This window comes from Macrobrachium nipponense, chromosome 6 (assembly GCF_015104395.2).
Source record: "Macrobrachium nipponense isolate FS-2020 chromosome 6, ASM1510439v2, whole genome shotgun sequence".
Taxonomy (NCBI): domain Eukaryota; kingdom Metazoa; phylum Arthropoda; class Malacostraca; order Decapoda; family Palaemonidae; genus Macrobrachium; species Macrobrachium nipponense.
In genome coordinates this window covers 136,481,876-136,503,994 of record NC_061108.1, presented here as the reverse complement: position 1 = coordinate 136,503,994, position 22,119 = coordinate 136,481,876, and positions in this window count along the sequence as shown.

Genomic DNA, 22,119 nt, shown 5'->3' with positions numbered 1-22,119 from the left:
TCCACCGTTACTTATAATAACTTATGTATTAAAATTACGAGAACCTGCTCTGATTACTTGATACGGTCATGTGATTCATAGGAAAATTCCTTTTTAATTCAAAAAGGTATTGGCATGAATGATCCAACATCGCTTTTCCTCTCCGCTGAAGTCGCTTATTGTGTGGAATGTGCTATGCTTTGAACGCTCGGCTGATTTAATTGACCCTGACCGTCTGACTAGATGACACAGTAACCAAGTTTGCTTAAGTACGATTTGTTTGATTTCTGATTTTTAGGGCTACTGTTTACCTATTTCTTTTGATAATAATTAGGATTCTTCTCTTTGTTACCATCGGCAACGTATTGTATGTTTTTAGCATTATGTTGCTGCTAGTTACGTATAAAGCAACGAACTTATGAATGACTTGAACTATACAGAATTGAGTGATTACTATTAAAACAAGTTATCTCTACTGCATTATCGTGTACTTGCTGTGGTTTACTTCATTCTTTGCTAAAATTTGAAATAGTGAGGGATCCTGGTCCGCGCATTTAGCTAATGAAAGTTTTTTACAGACACGTTATTCCTTGCAATCCAGCTGTATTTTTAAAGTTAAGTTGAGTCATTGAGGTTCGATATTTTACGCATATAACTAAAAAAACTCAAGGCTAAAACTGCGATTGGGACCTTGCAAAAGAGCATTTATTGTCATGACCCAAAATAGTGTTACCTCTAATTTATCCAGATTTGTGCGGGTGTTCCACTTGTTTTGTTTGTTTTCTTATCACTACGGTGCCTAACTACCCTATCCATGCATCTGTATAAATACAGACGTCCACTGCGTAAACGCACATTCACTGTTTAATATGATTTGTTATGTAAAGGATTAATAATCACCCAAAATGATAAAATTAACACAGTATATGATTATGATATTTCAGTAGAACTTCTGGAAACGGCAACTCAAAGATAGAAACTGGCAGTAGCGAAATCCCAATGATGTAGATAATTTCTGTAAAAAAGTAAGATTAAGAATGTCTCGTAACTTCAGCCACAAGTTACGAGACATTCTTCAGCCACAGGAATAACGAAAATTCGACCTGCAAAGGAAACACTCAGTTACTCCAAATAAATAAAAAGATTGTACTTAGCTTGATTTTGTGGGAAGTCATAAAATCAAGCACGGTGTTCCGATAACGACACGCCCTTGGCCCTCCTTCTCTGTTTAACGGATGACCTGGTTTGGCTTGAGTTTCCCCATGCGCGTTGTTTGGATGATTCGAGCCCTTGAAGATCTGATGCTGCAGATGCATTCGGTTTTTGTTTCTTGAAGTGCCGGAAAAAAAAAAAAAATAACCCCGCTCAATAACGATGTTTTCTTGAATGATTCTAATGAGAGACGAAGCTTGCGTTGCCGTAGGAAAAAGGACACGTCGGGGTTGTTTCTTGAAGTTATGCACTGGCTGAAGACGCTCACTAACGAAAATACTAAGTTGCTTGAAGAATCTGTTGCTTTCGTTGTCGTTGACTTCTGATATGATACATTATTCGTTATTCTTTGGAAGACGTTGAATAGTTCTTGTTGTTTTCTGAAGTCGCTCACTAAACGATGATGCTAAGTTGCTTGAAGAATCTGTTGGTTTCGTTGTCATTGACTTCTGATATGAAACATTATTCGTTATTCTTCGGAAGACGTTGAAGAGTTCTTGTTGTTTTCTGAAGTCGCTCACTAAACGATGATACTAAGTTGCATGAAGAATCTGTTGCTTTTGTCGTCGTTGACTTCTGATGATACATTATTCGTTATTCTTCGGAAGACGTGGAAGAGATCTTGTTGTTTTCTGAAGTCGCTCACTAAACGATGATACTAAGTTGCTTGAAGAATCTCTTGCTTTCGTCGTCGTTGACTTCTGATATGATACATTATTCGTTATTCTTTGGAAGACGTTGAAGAGTTCTTGTTGTTTTCTGAAGTCGCTCACTAAACGATGATACTAAGTTGCTTGAAGAATCTATTGCTTTCGTCGTCGTTGACTTTTGATAAGATACATTTATTCGTTATTCTTCGGAAGACGTTGAAGAGTTCTTAGACACTACCACAAATATTAGGGCTGTTGCCTTGTATAATAAGGCGCCCTATGAGGTAATGTTAGACTTGCGATAATCTTACGCTAAGTCGGTTGGTTATGCACTTCCATACTCATTGGAGTGTCTTGGGGTTTGATGATAACTTTCGAAGTGGTTATGACGACGATGTATTAAACTCATGATGATATCTTCTTTCTGATATGAGGTTTCTAGTAGAAAACACGAAGTATAAAAAATACTTATATTCTCTGAGATTACATGATGAAGATCAGATAGGATTGTACAGTCTTCTAATGACGATGGCTTGATCGCTTCTGCCAATGATGATGGCTAATTCTGTTCTGACTACCATCTCAGTTACAAATCATAAAGGAAGCAGACAGTAGCTCGAACATATGAACATACATGCAGGTGACACATTACAAGTCACGTAGGCCGTTTGAATTATAGGTCGCAGTAGTTGTCTCAAGCAGGAAGCTTGGACTAATGTTTTTAAAACAAATGAAGGACCACAGGTGACGGCATGTCAACTTAGCCTACTTTATTTTATACGTCATCTTAGAATATTTTATCGTCTCTGGTCTGATCACATTCCTGCAAGCAATCTGGTTGACCTCTTTAGTTTTAGTTTTTTATATATATGGAATAACATTCCATATTTTTATTATGTAATCACTTACAACTGTAGGCTGAGGGGCACTTAGGATGACTGACTGATTACTAATTCCATTTAAATAAAAAGGTACTTTTATAGAATAGTAATGTCGGTTTTGGGCACAGTTTTTTTTTAAAGGAATCCTAGATCCACAGCTTCCACCATCTTGCTTTCACAGTGAACATGTATGCTTCACTCCTATAGAGGAGAATTGGTTCAACAATCCAAGAAATCAACAAACATCCAGCTACCTTTCTTGTTTCACCTCATCTCATCCTTCCATCGCCCAAAAATCTTCATCGCAATTTTTGCTTCAATTCTTCACTGTTTCGTCTTATCAGTTCTCATTTCCCCTCCTAATGTCATTCTTGCTCACAGTCTCTCTTTACTTCCTCCATCTGCAAATATTTTCAGCCATGAATTAATCTCGGCAGCTTCATGTTCAAAAGGAAAATGTTTATATCAGTTATGGCCTTTCTATGAGCATTTGAATTATAATCTGCACTACATTACTTTGTTTTTTAATGTAGAATTAGTTATTCCTACCTTAGCGTGAAAACAGTACCCACCACTTTCGTATATCAGCCTGAAACCGTGAATTTCAAAACTGAAATGTCACCCAATAAATTACAATAGTATAATGTATTGCAGCGCTAATCGCGTTAAAGTAATTGTTCTATGCATTGTAATCATGAAGAATTAAAGATAATTCATCATCATACTTGAACAACTAGCGTGCAGATGCGAGATTTCTGTGCATGAAATTCAACGATAAATCTTCAATAACCACTGTGATGGCGAAGCATAATATCTTCCGTGTTCGTTCATGTTGTATTTTTGGCTGTCCAGCAATCAAAAGAACGCGACCCTTCATCAGTCTGTTTTACAGGTCCTCTCACACAAAATCGTCGTTGCATTCCCGATCTGGAGTGGGAATGATTTTGGAAACGGTGGCCCTCTCTCTCTCTCTCTCTCTCTCTCTCTCTCTCTCTCTCTCTCTCGTACACTCTTCCAAGTTTAATACGAACCATGAAAGATCTCTCTCTCTCTCTCTCTCTCTCTCTCTCTCTCTCTCTCTCTCTCTCTCTCTGCCTAACGTCGGTCGTTTGCAAGATTTTTGAGTCCATAATTGCAGATCAAATCGTGGATCACATAGATAGAAACAACTTAATGATAAACAGTCAACACGGTTTCAGACAAAACAGATCCTGCCTATCAAACCTCTTGGAGTATTTTCATAACATGCTAGGTATTTACGACAGTAGTAGAGCAATAGATATACTCTACTTAGATTTCCAAAAGGCCTTTGACAAAGTCCCATACAAGGAACTGATGACAAAAGTTAGAGCTTTAGGAATTGTAGGAGAAACAGCAGACTGGGTCGAAGACTAGCCAACTTATAGAAAACAGAGAGTCGTAATAAATGGTGAAGAATCAGAATGGGCAGATGTAACAAGTGGAGTTCCCCAGGGTTCTGTCCTTGACCGTCTCTTGTTTCTGATTTACATTAATGACATTGATGTAGGCTTAACTAGCAGGATGGCCAAATTTGCAGATGACACCAAACTAGGTGTAAATGCTGAAGACCCAGATGCAGTGGAAAGTTTAAGATATGATCTAATAAAAATAGGAGAGTGGTAAAAAAAGTGGCAAATGCCTTGTAACGTAGATAAGTGTAGTGTTACAAATAGGAACAACCAACCATCATGCTGCTTAGGAATGACATAAATAGTGTAGAACAAGAGGATGACATTGGAGTCATTATTACCAAGGACTTAAAATCCACAAAACAGTGCATAAAGGCTGAAATGAAAGAGCAGAAACTAGTGGGATACATTAAAAGGCAGTACAAAAACAGAAACAAGGAAACTGCGCTGCAACCCTACACATACATAGTTACACCCCATCTTGAATATGCAGTACAGTTTTGGTCACCAACACTAAGAAAAGGCATAAATAGATGAGAAGGAGTACAAGCAAGAGCCACAAAGTTAATTCCATCCATCAGGCAAACAGGTTACCGAAGACGACTAGAGAGCCTGAACATGTTTGGCTTAGAAACACGACGATTGCAAGGACAACTAATAGAAACTTCTAAAATACTGAAAGGCATAACAAAAGTAGACAGTAACCTATTTACATTAAACGAAAACCAGACAAGAAATAATGGATGGAAACTAGAACTTAAGAGATACAACACATCCTATCGTGTGACACGTGGCATAAACTGGCACCAGAAGTTGTAAACAGCAACTGTGTGGAAGAGTTTAAAAGAAAGCAAGAAAAAATCATTAAGACACTGTGAATGAACAGTAAAACCTGCTCCTAGAGAGAAGTGAGCACACAATGTCTTCTCGGATGGACCAACAAGGCTTTGAGATATCCTAATCCTTGTAGCTCCTTGTAACTCTCTCTCTCTCTTCTCTCTCTCTCTCTCTCTCTCCTCCAGCGTACAAAACACATCACTGAATTTACATCAGGAACACACGTCACTAGGGAGATGCAAGGAAACACAATCAATACAATTTGCATAAATAAAGCATTTTTAGGCATCAACCTGCTTATATAAACAAAGATTCGGGAACTCCAAATCTCCGCTAAATTCAAATGCATCGCATCGAGTTAATATGATATGATAATATGGTATGATATTATATATCTTCATCACGGTCCGGTGTTTACGAAAACGGAATATAGTACAGGGGGAAAGTGCCGGGGACGGGGTGGGGTTGGGGGAGAAGGGTTAGGTGGGTGGGTGTTAGTAACGCCGAAATGCCTTCGGTAATTTTCCGAATAAATAAGTTCCTACAATGCTAAATTTCCATCTATTTAATTCTTCTATTAGACTCGCTAATTATTCGCTTATTTAAAAAAAATATTTATAGGATGCTTTTCATAATATGTTAATTTTCCTTTTTTTTATCTAAAAGTTTTGTTGAGAGATTTTCCGCTAAGCAGTTCAACAGTTTCTAATATCAAGATTTGCTTAATCTTTAGGACTAAGATGTTCGAGAATATTTGGTAATAAAGGGAAGTTTTACCATTTCAAAAAAAATCATGGTCTACTATCAGTCTCAAGAAGTGGAATCGCAACATAGCCAATGTGAAATCCATTCCTGTATTCAGTATATCGTACATATCAGAAGTGAACAGTTAAATTCATATTACAATACAAGATCGCATACGTATCCAAAATATAATTAGTATGTGTAAATCTGCAGGATTTTTGAGGGTCTGGATCCTGAGCTGTACCAAATCCTACTGTTGGACGTGGTGAAACTCCTATGCGGGAAATCGTTCAAACTATATCATAAACGAAAAATCACCATTTTATGGAGTGCATCATACACACACACACACACACCACGACACACACACACACACATATATATATATATATATATATATATATATATATATATATATATATATATATATATATATATATATCATATGGGTCTTTCAGGGCAATTTTTCACGGATACAACATTCATTGAGTGGAAATGGCTTTCTCACTGTTAACCAGCTTTTTTGAAATTGCTTTCATATTTTCTAATTATTTTCTTTACTTCATATTTCAGGTTACTAATGGACACATAATGGGGTTCTTCCATTTACTCCAGTATTTTTACACGCGACAGCTGTTTCGTCAACCTATACGTATTGGCGTTATCAAGCTTACTGATACAAATATGAGCCTACATGCGTTTTGTGACGTCATGGGAACGGAAAGTTTTAAGTATTTACAAAAGTCTTTTGCAAATACTTTAAAACTAGGTATCTGGCAATTGTACTACCTTTCCGTTCTCATGACGTCACAAAACGCATGTAGGCTCATATTTGTATCAGTACGCTTGATAACGTCAATACGTATAGGTTGACGAAACAGCTGTCGCGTGTAAAAATACTGGAGTAAATGGAAGAACCCCCATTATGTGTCCATTAGTAACCTGAACAATGAATTAAAGAAAATAATTAGAAAATATGAAGCAATTTCAAAAAAGCTGGTTAACAGTGAGAAAGCCATTCTATTCAATGAATATATATATATATATATATATATATATTATATATATATATATATATATATATATATTATATATATATATATATATATGCTTAGAAAAACCACAGTAGATACACGTGACTTCATTAAATAAAGCGAATACCACAGGAAAATGATAAGCAGAAATCCAAGCGCTACCGTCTTTACTAAGACTTGACACTCTTAGTAAAGACGAAAGCGCTTGGATTTCTGCTTATCATTTTCTTGTGGTATCTATATATATATATATATATATATATATATATATATATATATATAATATATATATATATACAACCAACACTAAAGCGAATAATTAACGGATCTAATACCTGACTTGTTTAAATGGAAATTTAGCATTGTAATAATTCATTTATCCAGAACATTACCGAAGGCCTCTCACCCTTGCTAATACCAACCCCGCTACGGTAATGATTCGTTTTCGTAAAGTACCGAACCATGACAAAGATATCATAACATAATCATTATCATATCATTAACTCAAGCCGATGCATTTGAATATAGCGGAGGGAGATTTCGCGTTCCCGAATGTTTGTTTATATAAGCAGTCTGATGCGTAGGGCTGTTTTGTATATGCAAATTATTTGTATTAATAATGGGGCAGTTTTTCCATTGTGGTTGATTTCAATTCCGCATATTCACGGCGAGGTTACGAGAGGAACAGTAGAAATTACTTTGTTTAACTGTATTTTATGAGTTGTATTATACATCTGATTGCATTTTACAAACGAACGTCGGTGGAAACAATAACGGAAAAAAAGAGATTATATGCACATAAGTATATATATATATAATATATATTTATATATATATTATATATATTATATATATATATAGATATATATATATATATATTATATATATATAATATATATATATCCACAGGAAAACAGCAGTCATTCGAGATACATTCGCAAGGAAGCAAGGGAGACGCCTTCTGGTAATTTAACAAAGCTTTATTGAGCGACGTTTCGGGGTCCAGCCCCATCCATCATCACGGCTGTAAAAAGGATTAATACACATAAAACAATAACAAAAGTCTCATCCACATAACCAACACACATTTAAAATTCACAGAAAATCTACTACAATGCTAAAGGCCGCCATACACTGAACGATTGCCGTTATCGACAAACACACACACACTATTCAAGACAGTATGAACGATCTCCGCACTAATTTCAGTCTGAACAAAGATTTTCTCTCGAGAAGACGTGGCATCATCTCTAGAATTGACTCGCGCGATGGTGTTATATCGGCAGACAAACCCAAACATTGAACGATCCGTGTATGACAGACTTTATTATTATTATTATTATAAAAGTAGTTTAACCAGACCACTGAGCTGATTTTCAGCTCTCCCAGGGCTGGCCCGAAGGATTAGATAAAATGCCAGGTCTAGCTCTTAGGCCAGAGCTGGGACCAAGTTCGTCATTCAGGATAAATAAATTGCACCAAGGCAAATGCTTTCATACTAGAGCACACACACAATAAATACATTTACTCATGTTCTCTTACATACATACTAAAACGGTATATTAAAATTCAGAATTAGTTTTAACTTTTTTGAAATGTTGCTTTAAAATTCACTGCAAACACTAATGTTTTATATTTTATCAATTAAATTGCAGTTCCTCAGAAAAGTCAAAATCGGAACTACCGAAAATGTAGAAAATTCTGACAAAATTTCTTTCATTGTCTTATTTCCAAAGGTTGACAGTCTCTGCTGGTCATAGTTTGGACACTCGGATAAGACATGTCTGACTGTTACCAACTCCTTGCACTCTGAACACTCTGGAGCAGAGTCGTGTGGGCTGCTCATTAAGTGTCCATGTGTCAGATGGGTATGGCCTATACGGAGACGTGTTAGAATTACTTGTTCACGTCTCTCTCTCTGATATGATGAACTCCACTTTCCAACATCAAGTTTTATTTGCTTTAATTGTTATTTTTCTGACTCTTCATTCCAAATATGTTGCCATTTCCTTATAATACCCATCTTTATGTATGTTACATAATCACTCACAGGGAGATTCACACTTGATCTTGCCATTTGAATTGCTTCTTTGGCTGCTTTGTCAGCCTCTTCATTTCCTTTGATCCCTACATGGGAAGGGATCCAACATATTCCTACTTTTTTCCCAATAATATCTAATTTATGAAGTGATAATTTAATTTGTTGTACAATATTATTTTTTGGTTTGTAACTCTGGATGGCTTCTATGGCACTTCTTGAGTCACTAAAAATCACAAAATTATTGAGTGATGTTTCTTTAATTATTTTTATTGCTGAGGCTATTGCGCAAAGTTCTGCTGTGAATATTGAAGCTGTATTAGGAAGAGAGAATTGATATGATTTGTCCTGGGACACTGCAGCATATCCCACTCCATGTTCCGATTTAGATCCATCTGTGAATATTGCATAATGTGGACCTTTTCGGTTCATATGTTCTATTGTATGTTGTCTATGGTGTGATGGCGTATATAAGTATTTTTTTGATAAATATTTTAATTGTGTGCAAGTTTTCATTTTATTCATTGTCCAAGTTGGAAAAGGGGGTGGATGATTGTTAATAAAAATATCTCTGAGTTCAAATAATTTTTTTGTTGGAGAATCGCTTGTCCTAATTCCCAAAGCACACTTCATTATTACAAGCTCTCTATGGAGGGAGAGAGGTAGTTCACCACATTCAACCTGTAAGGAAGAGGTCAGTGATGATTTAAAGGCTCCTGAACATATTCTAAGGCCCTCATTATGAACTGGGTCCAATGCTTTCAGTGCTGCGTCTGACGCAGAGCCATATACTTCGCTACCGTAATCAATTATAGACAGGACTGTTGCTTTATACAGTAATGTAAGGGTTTGTCTATCAGCTCCCCAAGTGGTGTTTGATAATTTTCTAATTAGATTTAATGCTTTTTTACATTTTGATTTCAAGTATGTTATGTGAGGTTTCCAGTTTAAGTGAGTATCAAACACTAAACCTAAAAATTTTGCAGTTTGTCTAATTGGTATACTATGATTTCTGATTTTTAAATCTACCACTTCACCATTCATCCACCTTTTATCTTTATAAAACACTACTGCTTGAGTCTTATGTATGGATAACTTAAATCCTACAGATGAGGTCCATTCATTTATTTTTATTATACTTTTATTAATGCTGCGTTCTGCATGTTTAATACGAGAGGCTGAATAATATATCGCAAAATCATCAATGTATAGGTTGCTTTTAATTCCAGTAGGCAGATTTTTATTGATATCATTGATTGCTAGGGTATACAGTGTGCCACTAAGGACACTTCCCTGTGGAACACCATTTTCAAGTGGAAATGTTCTTGACAATACATCATCAATTCTCACTTGAAAACTACGATTTGTTAAAAAGTTTTGGATGAATCTAGGTAAATGTCCACGGATGTTGTTATTTTGTAAAGTTTTTAATATAGGTATTGCTTATCAGCAGCATCTTTGATGTAATTAACAAGAAACTTATTAGTTTCATTATTATCTTTCAGATATTCAAATGGCGGTATACTTCTAGTATGCATTTCATATTGCTCCCAATCTGCTTTATAAATGTTATAGTGAGAAACATGTTTTGCTGGATTATTTTGTAAAAAGGAAATTAATATTGGGAAATGATCACTGGTGTACAAGTCATGAATTGTGTTCCAATCTAATCTGTCAACTATACTTGTTGAACAGAGAGTTAAATCTACAGAGGAAAATGTTCCATGCGTTTTTTAATAATATGTGCTAACTTCATCATCATTTATACAACACATGTTATTTGAATCTATAAGTTCTTTTACTTTACTTCCTGTTCTATCTGAGTTTGAACAGTTACAATCCCATATTGGGTTGTGAACATTAAAATCCCCTAACATTATTATAGGTACTTTGGCATTTTTAATAAATTCTCCAATTTTATCAATATCGTAATGTTTATTTGGTTGATTGTATAAATTATATATTATATAATTATCATTTTTAATTCTAATTCTAATACCTGATATTTGGAGGTCAGCAATTTTTACTGGTACTTTGTCATAACATACTTTGTTATGCACATATATGGCTGTACCTAAATTTCCTTCTTCTTCCTGTGATGTTGATATTAAGGTATATTTACCTATTGTTGGTATGTTGTAAACACAATATCATAGGTTCATATTCCTTTAATAACCTTTGTACTTCTCCCAGGTGTAATCTGGTCTGTAGACCATTTACTTTCCATTGTATAATATAACTATTGAAAATATTATGTTATATCGGTCGTGTTTTGTTTTCTTTTTTTGTATTATTATCAATTTGAATTTTTTCTAAAATTTTATTTACCACATTCAGTTGTTTATCTTTATAATATTTTAAGTGCTCAATACACATACATTCTTTTTCATGGGTGTTTAAATCGGTGGCCTCTTTCTTTCTATATTTCATAAAATTTCTTATAATATTTGTTAAGCAATCTTTTGTTATATTTTTGTTATCATTGCACAATGCAATGAAGCAATCATTGCAGCCACATGTGTTGTCATGTACATCTACTGCTTTGTTTATTCTTGTTATACCAATTATTGGTGATGGATTAATATCATCACCCTTTACAAAGTCACCTTCATCCATAGGTTTTATTATTATTTTAGGAGATAAAGGTGTGTTCTCATTTTGTTTTTGTTCTTTCTTCATATCTTTGGTTTTTGGTTTAACTGATGTTTCTCTAATTATAGTTGGTTTCTTTGTTTTTGGTGGTGTTCTCTCTAAAGGTCTTTTTTTTTCTTTAATTTTCGGTACATCACAACTTCCTCCTTCCACCTCTGTGGTAGTATCTTCTTGTGCTTCTATATGCATTAACACTTCAAATGAATTTGACAGAATATTATCCAATTCATTTGTAGTTGTTTCCCGATTGTTTACTATCTTAGTTTTTTCCTGCATATTACTGACTTCTTCTTGAGACCCACTTTGCTGCATCTTGCTACTTCTATCTGTATGTTTCTTTGTTTCATTACTGGTTCCTGTTATAGAAGAATATGCACGTTTCTTAGCAGGATCTTGAATTCCTCTCACTTTCAATTCTAATTTAGCCTCTGTTATAGACATGCCTGTTCTTTCTTTTAACATTTTTAATTCAGTGTTGTATATGTAATGCATGCATTCTTTGGATCTTGCATGATGATTCTGATCACAGTTTACACACTTAGGTTCACCGCACTTCCATTTGGTGGTGTGTTCTGTAGATCCACAGTAAGCACATACCGGTTCATTCCTGCAATTTCTCTTTGTGTGTCCATACTTGCTGCAATTTTGACACTGCAGTGGCTTTGGAGTATAGGGTCTTAATTCTCTATTTTGTCCTAAAATTTTTATTTTTTGAGGTAGTGTGAACCTTCAAATTTTATTTTTGCTATTTTTACAACTTGTTTACTGCCTCTTTTATTTGTAATATCATATACCTCGCAATCTTCAACATTGGGGTATCTCTTTTTCAAAGAATCTAAAAGCATTTTCTTATTAATTGGTTCATCATTATTGTCTGGAAGTACAAATGTACCCTGAATGAAGTTCATATTGTCATGCTTTTCCACTTTAACATTAATAGTATCTATAATTTTTAAAGACAAATAGTCTTCTGACTGGCTTTTTGTTGTGGCTTCTATAAGCCAAGTCTTCTCTTTTATTTTTCTGAAAGACATTTCTGTCGTTGGATGTCTGTTTAGTAAAAAATTTTCTAATTTCAAGGCTGAAATATTTTGTTCAGCTTCCATGGTTAGAAACCTTGACCAACTTCCACTCCCAAAGAGGGAGTCAAAGTGAATCAAGGTTGGGTCATGACGGTACTGATATTTCCTTGGTTTAATATATGGTATTAATGTTTTAATACCAAACTGGTCTTTGTGATTTGAGCTTCCGTTAGATTGGTCCAAATTCGTGCCAGAAGTCGTAGGGATATTTTTTAAATTTTCCATATAACCAATTTGTAAACTTCGTCTAGGACGAGGTCCCTCTCACCAGGGAGGCTCAACTGGGGGAGGAGCAATAATATTACACAGTGGTAACTACCCTGGGACACTCACCTGGATATACGCCATACCCACAGTGCCTTAAGGGCCGTCAGTCCCATGAGATCGGACCCAGCACTGTGGGCATGGCTTGACATAAAAATTTCCCCTTGCCAGGTACTCTAGTTTTACGGGTGGAGTGGCATGCCGTCCAACTCCACCCTCCATCAGGTTAAAAGAGCAGTCAGTTCAATAGTCCAAAACCATGCCAGGGTCGTCAACGAAAGAAGAAGAAGGGAAGGGGGAAAATTTATAAGGAGGAGGAGTAAAGGAGTTAAAGGTCCCAATGTTCAGTTGGATCCACAGCAGAGAGTGTAGGCGTAAATGGGCATACTCTCTCTGCAGTGGATCCCTAAGCCCCCCACCTCGTCAAGGAGTTGGGGCCAGGGGGATGACAGACTTAAGTCGCCAGCCAGCAGCAACCTAGTCGTGACAGATTCCCGCTGAGATCGTTCAGACACGAAGCTCCGCCCACTTTTGCATTCAGACAAGCCCATACATAGTGTTTTTGCTAACGATACAGACAGTCGTTCAGACAATCGTTCAGTGTATGGGGGCCTTAAGAAAATTAACATCTCAAGTGAAGGGAAGAAGACGATTGACCAGAATAAGGAAAGATTCCAAGTAAATATGGTTATGCCAGGTAAAGAGGGGTAGCGGTAGTTTGGTTGTTTAATATTGGAACTATTTTGGATATGTGTATGATCTTGTATTGTAATCTGAATTAAACTGTTCACTTCTGATATGTATGATTTGCTGAACACAAGCATATGAATTTTAATGTATGGATTTCACATTAGATATGATGCAATTTCACTTCCTGAGAATGAGAGTAGATCATGATTTTTTTGGAAACGGTAAAACTTATCTTTATTACCAAATTTTCTCGAAAATCTGAGTCCTAAAGATAAAGCAGATCCTGATATTAGAAACTGTTGAACTGCTTGCCGGAAAATCCCTCAACAAAACTATGAAATGAAAAAAGGAAAATTAACATTTTATGCAAAGCATCTTATATTTTTTTTTATATAAGCAAATAATTAGCGAGTCTAATAGAAGAATTAAATAGATGGAAATTTAGCACTGTAGGAACTTATTTATTCGGAAAATTACCGAAGGCATTTCGGCGTTACTAATACCACCCACCCCCTCCCCAACCTAACCCCTTTCCCCCAACCCCACGCCCGTCCCCGGCACTTCCCCCTCTAGAAAATTCGGTTTTCGTAAACACCGGACCGTGATGAAGATATACAATATCATACCATATTATCATATCATATTAACTTGATGCGATGTATTTGAATTTAGCGGAGATTTGGAGTTCCCGAATCTTTGTTTATATAAGTAAAATGATGCCTAGAAATGCTTTATATATTTGCAAATTGTATTGATGACTCTTCTTTTATTCTGGCTGATTTAGGTCCTGCATATTCTCGGGGGGGCTACCAAAAGGAATTGTAAAAAGTACAGGGTGTTCGTGAAGTCCCAGTACCATTACAAGTAGTATTTATGGCTTAGAATGGTACTGGAGAGAGAGAGAGAGAGAGAGAGAGAGAGAGAGAGAGAGAGAGACTCTGTACTTTTGTGATTCATCGACCAGGCTTACCAACCACGTCAGTGGCCCTGAGGACGCGACCATCATCCCCTTCTGGGGGGGCGGGGGGTATGGGGGGTGAGGTTTCACCTGCTAGTGACGACGGGTGATGGGGAATGAAAGGATTCTTTAATGGAGTATAAATTATAAATTCTTTCCAACTTGAAGAAATAAAAGAAATGCAAAGTACAAAAAAAAAAAAGTGTAGCAGAAGGTGAGGATAAAAATCGACTTGGAATGGAGCTTATAAAATTAAGAGAACGTCAGTATATTTTGTCCTTGTTATTTTATAAGTTCCACTTTACGTCGGTTTTATCACTCAATTTTCGCTCAATTCATTATTATTTGAACGTTCTTCGTATTTCAGTGGTTTATCTTTATCCATCTTATTTACTTCTACATACTGAGAGTACACTCATTTAACTCTACTCTTAATGTTCCTTATATTTTTATAAGTTCCATTTTACAATATTTTATCCTCAATCATCACAAAATTCTTTTCTCTTTGGACGTTATTTGCATTTCAGTATTCTAGATTTTTCCTGCATGATTATACCCATGGCATAATCATAGATCAATAATTTATTTCTAATGAGCAAGATTTTCGTGATTCCTTTAAATTTTGAATAATTTTAATTTAATGTTTATTTGCTTCTGCCCTTTTTGCGTTTTTATAATTTTTAAGTCGCTCTCATGATCACTTGATTGTCATTTAGTGTTTGAGCTTCCGTATCTAATGGAAACAGTAATGGCTGGTAATGAAGAAAGTATTAAAAAGCTTTACTAATAATTACAGGGAATAAAACCTCAGTGTAATTTGAAAATACCAAATTTTGTACTAAATGTTAAAATTAACCGGAAATAGAAAATGATTGCAATTCGAATTATGCTAATTCTCGTTTCGTAATAATTTTTAGTAAAATATTTTAATAATTTCAAATGGCTTTAATTTTTCATTCCCTCTAAATGTTAGTAAAAACAATTTGATACTTTCGAATTGCACTCATTTTATATTTCGTGTAAATTAAAATTTTTAGTTAAAAATTTGTGCATTTTCAAATTACACTGAGGTTTTAATCCCTGCAACTATTAGTAAAGCATTGTAGTCATTTCTTCCTTACCAGCCCATCACCGTTTCGATCACTTCACATCATTTATGGAAGCAGTCTTGCGTATCATTATCCATTTACATTTTCTTTCGTGCAAAATATGATTGAATTTCACTCAAATTCAATTACACCCCACGTCTAGAATAACATTATCCCCTTTTATGCATTCATGCATCTCATTATATTTTTCCATTGCCACTTTCATCTCCCATTTGCTGAATATATATATATGCGTATCTTGCGTTTGATTGCTTTGAATATTCACCCTCTTCTCTTTCATAATTTACTGCCCAGCTCCTATTTCATTATGTCTCATTTCTCTTCTGATCTTATCCGTTTCCTTCCCCAATTTGTAATTAAGTTATGCGTTGCTCCTCTTTCTCCGATGCTTTATCACGGTTTCGTTTGTTCTTCCCTTCCGTTCAGTTCTCCATTAATTTCTGCAGTGTGTTTTAAAGATGGTTTTAACAGGTGGTTACAAGTCTCTTTGACGATACCATCAGGGCAGTGGGTATTACAGGCAATTAAAATTAAGGAGAAAGTTCATTAAAATTTATGTAAAGAATTACATCAATGCACAAACGTATAACACACACACACACGCGCGCACACACACACACACACACACACACCACACACACACACACACACACATATATATATATATATATATGATATATATATAATATATAATATATATATATATATATATGTGTGTGTGTGTGTGTGTGTGTGTGTGTGTGTGTGTGTGTGTGTATGAGATCTATAGGTAACCTCTTAACTTCCCAGCACATTTTCGGGTATACCTGCCACTACAAGCCTTGGATCCAGGGGAAAGAATAGAAAAAATTAAAAAATCAAAGAAAGCGTTGTCAAGCGTCGTGAGATTAGAAACAAAACATTTAAGATTACTCCCGCTGTTGCAGGAAAGAGTGGAATTCAATATGACAATTCTAATCAATAACAGTTATACAATGATTGCAAGTAAACTGATTGAATTAAGGATTTCGTTGCCATATATTCAATCAAAATCGTCAGATTTAATAGATATGAAAAGAAGATCCTTTTGAGGATGCCATGCTGGTCTCTCTCTCTCTCTCTTTCTCATCGTTTCCTCTCCTCTCGTCTCTTCTCTCGCTCTCTCATCTCTCTCTCTCTCTCTCTCTCTCTCGTTCGGTGTCTATGATTACTCTTCAAGCCTATATTGGCTTCGATTCCTACACTACCTCGTTTTATTCGGAGCGCAGAATATGTCTACTGTTTACCACTGATAAATGTCTTTTATCGTCTAAAACATATGTTTTGCTTTATTAAAATACGGATTTCCTTCGGTGTTAGAGAAATATAAGACGAAATGCTTTGAAAATAAGCTCATCTCTATTCTCAAAGTTTGAATTACAGATATAATAAGTCATCCGTCAGGCAGTAAAGGGAAATGATTTGACAGCTTCTGTCGTAATTAGCTCAAGAATTAGGTTTATTTTTCATTTAGAAAATTAAAAATCCAAAACTAATTCTGTCTTGTGCAGAGCTTGTAAGAGAAAAGAACATTTTTGCTCTCTGTCGTAAGTAATTGAAAGAGTTCGCAAAAATGATACATTCGTGCTCTATGTTGTAAGTAATTGAAAGATTTTGCAAATATAACACATTCGTGCTCTATGTTGTAATCGAAAGATTTCTCAAATATAACGCGTTGTACGCGTATCGTAAAACGTCAAAAGAATTCTTACGCTCAAGTTTTCTTGCTCCTTAAGAAGTTCTGAACTTCCTACAAGGATCATCAAGTTTTATAAGCGAGCAACTTCAGCTGAAGTTCGAGAAGACTCATTTTAAAATCCGGTGTGAGGACGGCATGATGTAGTTCGGGTGCGTTTGTTTGTCTGTATGGTGCTTTTACGTTGTATGGAACCAGTGGTTATTCAACAACGGGACCAACGGCTTTATGTGACTTCCAAACCACGTCGAGAGTGAACTTCTATCACCAGAAATACACATCTCTCACTCCTCAATGGAATGGCCGAGAATCGAACCCGCGACCACCGAGGTGGAACGCTAATACCATACTAACCACGCCGCTGAGGAGCTAGCTCGGCCCCGTAAAGATGATGAAAGTCGAGATGACAGATTTTTGAAAGGTCGTTATAGTTTTTGTTTCTTTTCTGATGATGTATAGATACTACTACAATTCTCTGTCTCTCTCTTTATACTCGACAGGAAACGTTTTCAATAAAAGTAACACGTCACTTGATCAAGCATTCTCTCTCTCTCTCTCTCGCTGGAGTATTGTAAAAGCAAAAGTCTAATATCCATATCACATTCTCTCTCTCTCTCTCTCTCTCTCTCTCTCTCTCTCTCTCTCTCTCTCTCTCTCTCTCTCTCTATTTGGACAATCTCTCTCAACAGTGTGGAAGAGTTTAAAAGAAAACTAGACAAAATCATTAGGAGACTGTGAATGAACAGTATAACCTGCTCCTATGGATAATCGAGCACACGATGTCTCCTCGGATGGACCCTACAAGTCTTTGAGGCATCCTAATCCTTGTGACTCCTTGTAACTCAATGCTATACCATCTGAAAGATGCAGAAAATAGGGACGGAGGATTGCTTGCAGTTTGCCGTACCTAATTTTCACTCATATGAAACCGTTGATTGGGGAGTGCTATTACAATTCTCTCTCTCTCTCTCTCTCTCTCTCTCTCTCTCTCTCTCTCTCTCTCTCTCTCGACGACAGAAAAAGTAAATCAATTTCCCTTTTATTTGAGCAACTTTTCTCAACATGAATTCCATCCGATATATTGAACTGTCATGGCTACCAGTGGGAATAATGGAAAATTCTTTCACGAAATAATAATACACTTTAATTTCATGGAAAGTCGATGGGAATAATGTTTTGCTGAGCTAATGTAAAGCTCATTATCATAATAATTATTTTTATTATATTACTGTTGGTACTTGTAGTTCTGGAAGACTCTATTTAAAAGGATTCGTTAATGCTTTGGAGAATTCTTGAAATTGTCACCAAATAAATCTTATATTTTTCAGTAGGTTATTTTCCCATAAGGCAGAGATATCATTTCCTGTAACATTCATCTTCTTCCTGCTGAATTATAAGTATCACATTCACGTATCTTCATACTCAAGGATTCAGGACTCCGTTTATATATTAACACAAAGATATTTCGGTTTCAACTTATTCCTCTGTATTTTTTTACACCATTCTCACAATTTAAGGGGGCTGCTTACTCCATACCCGAGGGTATCGCTTACTCGGGGAGTAAGCCACAAACTACTTTGTTGTTGTTGTAGCTCTTGTTGTTCTTGCCATTGTTGTTCTTGCTGGGTGGGTAGGAAAGCGTATGGAAAAGCCTAAAAAGGTTTGAAAAAGGTGTTTCGCGTCGAGTTAAAGATACGGGAATTTTAGTATATGATATTTATGATTTACTTATTAGAATGAAAATGTAAAAAGTAAATAAAGAATAATTATTTCTAATTAAGTATAGCGTATTTATTTTAATTCCCGTTGGTGGAACAAGGTTGTAGCTATATGACCATAGATTTTATTAAGCACTCCGAGTAAGTTGGGAATCGGACCACGTCTTTTTTAAATGATACACCACACAAACACCGTCGTGTATATATTTAAAATGATGTTATCCTCCAGAAACAATAAGCAGTGACAATCATACTATGCCTTCCACAAGACGTTCACACTCCACCCTCCTTAAGTACTGTGTCAGCTGTTATCAAAATATAAAAAAAATGCTTTTACGAACTCTATAATCATCGCCATGTTGTCCTATCTAGATGGATCATTTTGGAAGAGGCAGAGGTGCCCTCGTATTTCATCAGCGCCGGGCCTAATTCTTCATTTCCATAGGCCTAACCTGACTACTACCGAAGCGCGTTCGAGCGTCTAATGTAATATACGGCAAGTACATATTTGCCTTCGCATTGATGGGATTATATTTTTTCAATTTTGTTTCTCGTCTTTCTGTTTTTTTTTTTTTTTTTTTTTTTTTTTTTGTTTTTTTTTTTTTTTTTTTTTTTTTTTTTTTTTTTTGCGGGGGGGTTGGGGTTTGGGGGAGGCGCCTCAACAACTCAAGGACTTCAAAGTTATACTCAGCTTATACTACTTACAGACAATTTTATCCTTCCCCATCATTATACTTCACTTTGCTAAGTAAATCTTGGGCAGTAACTGATATATCTTTCATGCTGGACGAAGATAATATATACTGAACATGCATACATTATTAATGAAATTTAAAAATTCGTGCAAAAAGGAATCGGAAATCATATGAATTGAAATATTCACAGATATGGGTAGCCATATCTGCTTTAAAAGTATCTAATGAATAACCCTATTGTAGGATAGGAATTTCTTTATTGGTCTAGCTAGCCACTACATAATATGATGCTATCAATGATAGCATTACCAGTGTTATATACCTTCTAGTAATGAAAAGTGAAATGTACCCATGTGCCTTTGAAACACACTTACGTTTATTCTTATCTGAACGAAGTAGGCTAATTAAAATCATTATTCGTATTTCAGAGTAATTACTTCCTCGTTGGACGAGTGGTTAACGTACTCGCCTACCTATTCGGCAGTACAGAGTTCGATTCCCCGCTCTGGCAACGTGGAATCAGAGGAATTTATTGCTGGTGAATAGAAACTCATTTCTCAATATAATGTGGTTCGGATCCCTCAGTAAGTTGTAGGTCCCGTTGCTAGGTAACCTGTTGGTTCCTAGGTACGTAAAAATATCTAAAACCCTTCGGACCAGCCCTAGGAGAGCTGTTAATCAGCTCCTCAGTGGTCTGGTTAAACTAAGCCATAATTTATTTTTTCAGAGTCATTTTCCCAAAAATGTTGTTCATTGAATCATTTCTGTTTCAAAATGTCTTTGGGCGTGATTAGATCGAATCTGTTTTCTTCTATTCTTTGTTCTTTTGTTCATTAATAAATATGAACAGACTGCTAATGATACGAGAAGAGTGAAAGGTTAAATATTCATCTCATTCACACTGCTTCTGTATCACGAAATTTATGATTATTATTATTATTATTATTATTATTATTATTATTATTATTATTATTATTATTATTATTATTTTATTATTATTTTAGTTATTATTTTTATTTTTTTTTTTTTATTATTATATATAGTATTTTTATGTTTTTTTTTTTGCTCTATCACAGTCCTCCAATTCGACTGGGTGGTATTTATAGCGTGGGGTTCCGGGTTGCATCCTGCCTCCTTAGGAGTCCATCACTTTTCTTACTATGTGTGCCGTTTCTAGGATGACACTCTTCTGCATGAGTCCTGGAGCTATTTCAGCCTCTAGTTTTTCTAGATTCCTTTTCAGGGATCTTGGGATCGTGCCTAGTGCGCCTATGATTATGGGTACGATTCCACTGGCATATCCCATATCCTTCTTATTTCTATTTTCAGATCTTGATACTTATCCATTTTTTCCCTCTCTTTCTCTTCAACTCTGGTGTCCCATGGTATTGCGACATCAATGAGTGATACTTTCTTCTTGACTTTGTCAATCAACGTCACGTCTGGTCTGTTTGCACGTATCACCCTATCCGTTCTGATACCATAGTCCCAGAGGATCTTTGCCTGATCGTTTTCTATCACTCCTTCAGGTTGGTGCTCGTACCACTTATTACTGCAAGGTAGCTGATGTTTCTTGCACAGGCTCCAGTGAGGGCTTTTGCTACTGAATCATGCCTCTTTTTGTACTGGTTCTGTGCAAGTGCCGGGCATCACTTGCCATGTGGTTTATGTGTTTCATTTTTCGTATGGCATTCCTTCCATTATGAGGAGAAGAATTGTTATTTCCGTACTTATCGTTCTTTGAACAACCTGGTTCTCGAGGGATCTGATCTTGTGCCGCTGTTATCATTCCTTCAGTTTCCTTCTTTAGCTCTCCCCTCTGTAGCCATTGCCAATGTCATCGCTGGCTAGTTCTTTAGTCTGTCTCATGTATTGTCCGTGCATTGGTTTGTTGTTGTGCCAGTCCTCTGTTCTGTCTGTCTTTGTCCTGTCTCTGTAATATTTGGGTGGGTCTTCGTCTACTTTTATCAGTCCTTCTTCCCATGCACTCTTTAGACCACTCGTCTTCCACTGGTTTTCTAGATATTGCCCCACAGTGCTCTGTTCTCGATGTTTACGCATTCCCTCTATACTTAGTAGTCCTCCTCCCACTCCTTCCTTTGTGTTATGTATAGTACTGTCCGTATTTGCTCTTGGGTTGTAGTGCTTTGTGTATTGTCATATGTTTCCTAGTTTTTCTGATCTATGCTGCGGAGTTCTGCCTTCGTCCATTCCCACACTATTCCTGCGCTGTATCTGATTACTGGCACTGCCATGTGTTATGGCTTTTATCATATATAACATGGGAAAAAACCTACATGTATTTCATACGGTAAGCGTGGACACGAAACGGAAGGCAGACCCCATAACTCCTTTATACACACAGGCTCTCTCCCTCTCTCTCTCTCTCTCTCTCTCTCTCTCTCTCTCTCTCTCTCTCTCTCTCTCTCTCT